Here is a 7,362-nt window from a genome sequence, read left to right as displayed (position 1 = left end):
GGGAGGATTTTGTCCTTATTTCTCTTCAAACATCTACCAAAATTTCCTGCACAAACTTTCTGTTCAATACCATATACATACAGACTGGTTGTAGTACAGTTTATGATTGCCTACAAATGGCTCCACAATCAGGAAGTATTTGCCAGCCCCCGTTAGGTATATTGGAAGGAGTAAAGGAAATCATATTTGTCCTCAAGTCAGAGAGGCAAAGTGACTGTTGCTAAATTACTTTCCTGAAACACAGTCATTTTTAGATCTGTTTCACATCCCCACACCAACATTCACGTTTGCTCAGCAAAATCTTTCTTCACGGGAAAGTAAACATAATAACCTTCGGCCTGGGCTTGGTCAAATTACTCTGACATCTATATTTCTCTGGCTTGACTGGGCAAGCTTTTACAATAGATGTATTAAGAACACTTGGTTATGAGCAATAAAATTAAACATCATTGTGTAAAGAGCCATTAAAAGGCAGGAAGTAGCCATTAGCAATAATGCTACAGAATAACTAATGAAATATAAGTAAATATTTAAGTAAATCCAGACTGTAAAGCAGAGTACACAGTGTACCTATCCATAATCACTGATAATATATATTGTGTGCAGGGGTGTTTATATATAGATGGGCCTGGAATTGGAATAAGTATACAAATGAGAACAAAGAGAGAGGTTAAAAACATATATGTTTATCAAAATCTTGATAGTGGTCAACCCTGGGCACTGCATTACAGATGATTTTTATTTTTTGTTTTTGCTTGTCAGTATTCTCCAGGTTTTCCAAAATGAACCTGCATTGTTCTTATAATAAAAAGCAAAAGGGGTTTTGTTTTTCTTAACTTTCAAGAGTTTTAGGCGACAAGCCTGCCTTCTGATGCTGCAAGTGATGATCCAGATTTGATTAGACGAGACAAGGGTTGGTGAACTTAAGTGGCCACAAATTTAAACGAGCCTATGTTTATGACACCAAAACCATCTGAAGAGCAGGAATGAATCACTAAATCTTATTTGCAGCTTTAGAAATACAAGGAGCAAAATATAAAGACAGCTTGAACCTGAAAGGAGGGGGTGCACAACAGAAAATAATTTTCTGTGGAGGTTTACTTACACATTTCGTATCTTCAGAGTTTCCCATTCACTGTGAAGTGTGACCCCAAAACAATGAAACTGTTCAGCAGGGAGGAACTATCTTCAGTGCTATGAATGCTGCCACCTGTACTTCAAGCCTCCTTGAATAAATAAATGCTGGCAAGCTCACTGCTCCTCTTCTTTTGTTTTAGTAATGGAAAGGCTTTACACAGGATGGACTCACATCAATTTGATGACGATGACCATGACATCCAAGTGATTCCTATTTTACATGCAGTGCTGAGCTGAGTGCCTGCTGTATCTGACTATTCACATGACAAAGCAGCCGCTTATCAGTTACACCTGGAGCAGAAAAGACTGGGAAGTCCTAGAGAGCCTGGGATAAGGCTCGGGATTGCTGCTGGATCTGGTGTCCCAAAATTAACCCCTGGATATCTCAGAAAAATCATGACCTGACCTCTAGAAGACTCTGGTTTCAACAAGTTACTCTTTCCACTATGAGGTGCTGTGATTAAGATTTACACAATATGTTAGTATAAAATAATGACACAGTTTGAAGGTACACTGTTATTTTTTATATTAAGAAATGGAGGACGGTCAGAAACAGTATTTTGCCCTAAGAATATAGGATGATAGAGCCCAAGAAGTAAAAAAGACCTTGAAGTTATAAAACACAACAGACCATAGTCATCTAGATTTGAATCCAGGGTCTGACTGGCATTAGACATGCTCTAAGCTCAAGGGGGAAGAAATACAGGTGTCTTTGGATTTTCCTTTAGATTGTCCTGCCTGGATTCCAAAACAGGGAAGGAGGCAGGGATTCAAGATAAATGCTTAGTCCAGAAATAAATTCAGTGCATTGGGCTGTGCCTCTCTGGAGAGTGAACTTTCCAGGAGGGCGAGGGTGTAATGCTGTAGAAAGGTCAACTTTCTATAGAATGGTCAACTATGAAAAGACTGTTGTCACCTCAGCACTACTAGTCCATTTGGAGGTCTCTTCACGTAAGCATCACTTTAAAAAAGCCAAGAACTGCATTTCCCAAAGTCCCCTTCCCCATATGTGGTGAGTTAGTGTCCCAGTGAGAGGCAACCACCGGAGACTTGGAAGGTAGAAGAAAAGCACATCACGCTCTTAAGGGAGATGAAACAAGACAGGGTCAAACAGGAGATTTGCTGTGACTTCGCAGTGAACACTTTTGAACCCTTCATTTTGGTAAATCAGGCTAAAATCACTAATGAAAGATTACCACAAACTTCACTTCAGTCCCCTATGTCTTCCAATGTCTAAATAAACCACTAACTCCCAGAGCACAGAGGATTTTTAGGGCAGTAGAACTATTTTGTGTGATACTATAATGGTGGATACACATTATCATACATTTGTCAAAAGCTATAGATTGTACACCACCAAGAGTGAACCCTAATGTGAACTGTGGACTTTGGGTGACAATGTGTCAAGGTAGGTTCATCCATTGTAACAAATGTACCATCTGGTGTGGCATACGGATAGTGGGGGAGCATGTGGAGGTGGGGGATGGGGGGTATATGGGAAATCACTGCACTTTCTGCTCAGTTTTGCTGTAAACCTAAAACTACTCTAAATAATAATAATAATAATAAAGTCTACTTTTTAAAAAATTCTTTGTACCCAGAATAGCTTCTATTTTCCTCACTAAACCTGAGGAACCTGTGGATTTGCCAATAGAAGTAGATTGGAAACCTTAGAAAGAGCCATGTGAAGACCATGGTAAATGTGAAAACTTTGTGAATATAAACATTCAGATTGCGAGTGTAAATATGAAACTTAAATCTCTTGTAAAGAGGATCTGGTTAGAGTGATTACCATATTCTCTCCAAATTTATAAAACTGAATTTTTTCTTTTTACTATTTTACAGTTTTTTTATTTTTTCCTTTATTATGTTGTGTTAATGTTATGCTATGTTATAATGCTATGCTATGTTTTATGTTACTTTGGAATTCAGATAGATCTATATCTCCATTTTCTCCACATTCAAATCTTGCCAAATGTATATGAAGCCTCTAAGCACAGGTCCTGGTCCACAAAAGGAGCTCAATCAATTTTCATGTCAGTTCTCATTTAGTCCTGTTTTATTAAGCATCTCTCCTGTACCAAAGCTAAGGGATAATCCCTGCCTTCAAGGAGTCTGTAATCTTTTTAAGAAGACAATATATAGATAACAAATGAATAATAGAAATTTTAATAGTTTAACATAGCAATTCAGGAAAACATCCTAAGGTAATGTGTGGTTAACTGCCATGGCGAGGATGCTGGCAGTAAAACAACAGGAGTTAAGAGATGGTACCAACATGCCTGAATATTCATCATCTTGGAAAACCCCAGGCACTTTTGGAAGACCAGACAGTAAGAGCCAAGGAAATGGAAAAATCCTTTCCCTCCTCCACATTTTCTTCCACAATATTTTACATCCAGTGAAATTCTTCAGGTTGAATGGAGCCAGATATCTAAGTAGATTAATTGTTCTCTACAACAACATTTTGAACCATGAAGCATGGGTTGCCCTCCCATCACTCGCTCTCCACTAGCTAAATCGTGCAACTGTAATAAACAAACAAATGGAATTTGCCTCCCTGCCAAGGACGTGCTGCTGTCATCTTTCCACCACAGTCATCAATTAAAGGATTAAATAATGAATGAACTGGCAGAGTTCAACTACAGTCTTCAAACTCCAAAGATGCTCCATGAACAGCAGTAGGGGATTTACGGTTTTCATTTTCCTTCACCTCATTCCATGAGGGTGCACACAGCCATAAACACACTCATTCACACACACGCACATGCACAAACACACACATTTGCACACCACATGCACTCTCTCCCACGGCATCTCTTGCCATTTGCGTGGCTTTTTCAATTAGGTAATGAACTTATTTAACTCATGGAGGGAAACGTATTCATCTTGGAGGGAAGTTGCTTTGATCCTTTAGTTGGGAACAGAGCTCTGGTAAATTTGGCCAGAAGTCCCAACCTGGAGTGAGGCCTGGGGAGGACAGGCACTCAAAATCCCAAGCCAGCAGACACTCAGCTTGACATGTGGGACAGTGACTTGGAAGAGGGCTGCTGCTCACAGGGGCTTCCAGCTGCCCAGGAACACCCATCTGGGGTGCATTTTCTCCAAAGGCTAGTGAAGCTACAAGTATGCATGAGTTCAGCAAAGATTTAGATAAAGACATGATGCCCATCTAAAATGCAATACGGAGAGGTTGTTAGAGATACTGAGCAATCATAGTGGTAACTTACATTTATAAATCCTCTACAACAGGACAGGCAGCATGCCAAATACTTTCCATGGATTATCTCATTTAAGCCTCACAATAGCTCCGTAAGGTAAGTACATGATTAACCTGGTCTTTGAAATGAGAAACCTGGTGCTCAGGGAAGTTAAATAACAAAAAATCACACAGCTGGTACATGGAGTAGAACTGAGATTCAAACCATCAGCTGGATTCCAGAGCCTACTCATATAACAGCTGCACGTCTAACTTCTTTTATACTTTTTAGCACTCCTAAACTTTTGAGATTCATTGTATAGAATGACAATATCCCTTATCATATTCTCCACAAATTCTCCCTTAATACCATAATGAGAAACAGACTAAGCATATGCAGGCACAAATACACATGCACGCATATAAGTGTGTGCCCATGCACATATGCAAACACTCACGTGTAGCCAAGGAGGGTGACTAACGGCCGTACAGAGAACACCCTTAATTCTCTCTTTCGGCCAACCGGGAAGGATGTGCAGATTGAATCAAACTCTCAGACACCGTCTTGTCCAGCACCCCTGCTACACCTCAAACCCAACACTAGACAGGTAACATCACCTGGGAGTCCTTAGCACCTTAGGAACATGAGAGTCCATGACAAAACATGAGCAGACTACATACAGCCCTAAAGCAGGCAAAAAAGTGTCCGTTTGAGCCCACGAGTGAGTTATCAACCATCAGCATCCTCTCCCAGAACTAGTTCAAGGTAATAATGATCAGGTCTTGTGCTGGGCAAACACACAGGTTAAAGTTGACCCACTGAGGCCACATCAAGGTTGTTGCATGCCCCCAGCCCCAGGCCCTTCTACTCTGACACCAGGATAAGTAGGCTCATTAGTCTATCTCCTTCCATATCCTCCCTGCCACCTGTCCTCCTGAGACATCAGTCCTACCTGATTTGCTCTCGTTGGTAGTGCTGGCTGAGGGTGGTCCTTGGCAGGGGGGACAGAGGGGAGCTTTATCCCTTCTTAGGAATGATCAGGACTCCCAAGGCCCAGGGGCAACCGTGTTCCCTTCAGCTCCTAATAGAACTTGTCCTTTGCCTTCCAAAGGCACATGTCGTGTCTGGAAACATTCCTGTGTCTTGAAAGCCCCATCTGCTCCCTGATGGAAGCTGCCCACGCAAAGGCTAAACTTCCCTCTGTTGTTTTATAAAGAGCAGAGCCTCCTTCTCAAGTCTCCAAATAAAGTCCTTCCCTCCCAAACACAAACACTGACACCCAAATGTCTCGTTCTATTGGGTCTCTTATCTCAATTCACTCACTAAGGGAGCTGAGCCCAGCATAGCGTTTTACCAAAGTCCTCCCTACCTCCCAAAGGCACTGCTGAAAAGGAGCCCAGCTGCAGGCCCCTCATCGCCTGTGGCCTAGCCAAGGTCAACAGAACCAAGGAGAACGGTAACTCCTCCCAGAAGTTACATGGTCTGAAGGGGAGGAGATCACAGAACAACGTGGCATTCTTGCAAATGCTAATGCATTCATGCAACTGGGCTACTGGGCAGAAATGGGCCTGGCCTTGAGGTCATAAAGGCAGGAATAAATCTTTCCAATGTTGTTGTGATTTCCACCTCAACACTGAAGAATCACTGTATTTTATTTAAATCATAGGTCTCTGCTGAAGTTTGGGTCCCTTAGAGAAGAGAGGATGGGACAGTCTACCTGGAAAAGACAGAAAGTTGACTAGGAGCAGACCTGACTGGACACAGGCGCAAGAAGTCCCTGGCACATCAGACTGGCCTCCTCTGCCAGGGAAGCCTTGTGCCAGCCCCAGCTCCAGCTAGAGGTCACTACTGGGGCAGAGGGGCCACAGGGACAACACTGCTCTGTGCTCTGACCCCGCCTCAATCCTTGGCTTGCTAAAGAGGCCCAATATTTCCTTTCTATTCACATTCCCTTTGCAGAGAACACCCCCTTACCCCACCCCAACCCTGAGCCTACAGGTCTTATATGCCACAACCCCAACTGGATATCTGACTCAAAACCACTTACGGGGCCACAGCTAGTTAAATTCTACCCTTAAAGAAACTTTAGCTTCAGAATTCCTTGGCGGTCCAGTGGTTAGGACTCGGCGTGTTCACTGTCGTGGGCCCAGGTTTAATCCCTATTGGAGGAACTAAGATCCTGCAAGCCGCGCAGTGTGGGGAAAAAAAAAAAAGAAAAGAAACTTTATCTTAGAGATCCAGGTCTGTGGATAGGCAACTGATACTGCTCTGGGCAATTACTCTGAACGACTCTAGGTTTCAGTTTCCTCACCTATGAAATGGAGACCTTGATAGTAACTACCCCATAGGGTTCTCACAAGAATTACTTCAGGGCAAGCACTTGGAACAGGACCTGGACAGTGACAAGCTCTCCATAGATAATAACAATTATTATCATTTTTACTACCATTTCTATTACCATAGTAACACAAAGCCACGGGTAACCAGAAGTCATACCAGAGTAAAAATTAAGAGTATTGAAGATGAAATCAGTCTGCCAAGTGAAGCCAAGACAAGAAACCATGTGGCCCCAGAGGAAGGGAAGGAAGAAGGGAGGTAGAAAGGATATAATTCTGCTGCCTTTTCAGCTCCTTGAGACCCACTCTGAATCCACTATTAGACGCCTTGAGATTCCCCCATATCATGACTATAAAAACCCTCTCTTAGATATACAGATCGCCAACAAACACATGAAAGGATGCTCAACATCACTAATCATTAGAGAAATGCAAATCAAAAGTACAAGGAGGTATCACCTCACACCAGTCAGAATGGCCATCATCCAAAAATCTACAAACAAGAAATGCTGGAGAGGGTGTGGAGAAAAGGGAACCCTCTTGCACTGTTGGTGGGAATGTAAATTGATACAGCCACTATGGAGAACAGTATGGAGGTTCCTTAAAAAACTAAAAATAGAACTACCATACGACCCAGCAATCCCACTAATGGTCATATACCCTGAGAAAACCGTAATTCAAAAAGAGTC

Source organism: Physeter macrocephalus, chromosome 14 (assembly GCF_002837175.3).
Source record: "Physeter macrocephalus isolate SW-GA chromosome 14, ASM283717v5, whole genome shotgun sequence".
In the NCBI taxonomy this organism is placed as follows: Eukaryota; Metazoa; Chordata; class Mammalia; order Artiodactyla; family Physeteridae; genus Physeter; species Physeter macrocephalus.
Note: the sequence above shows the minus strand (reverse complement) of the source record.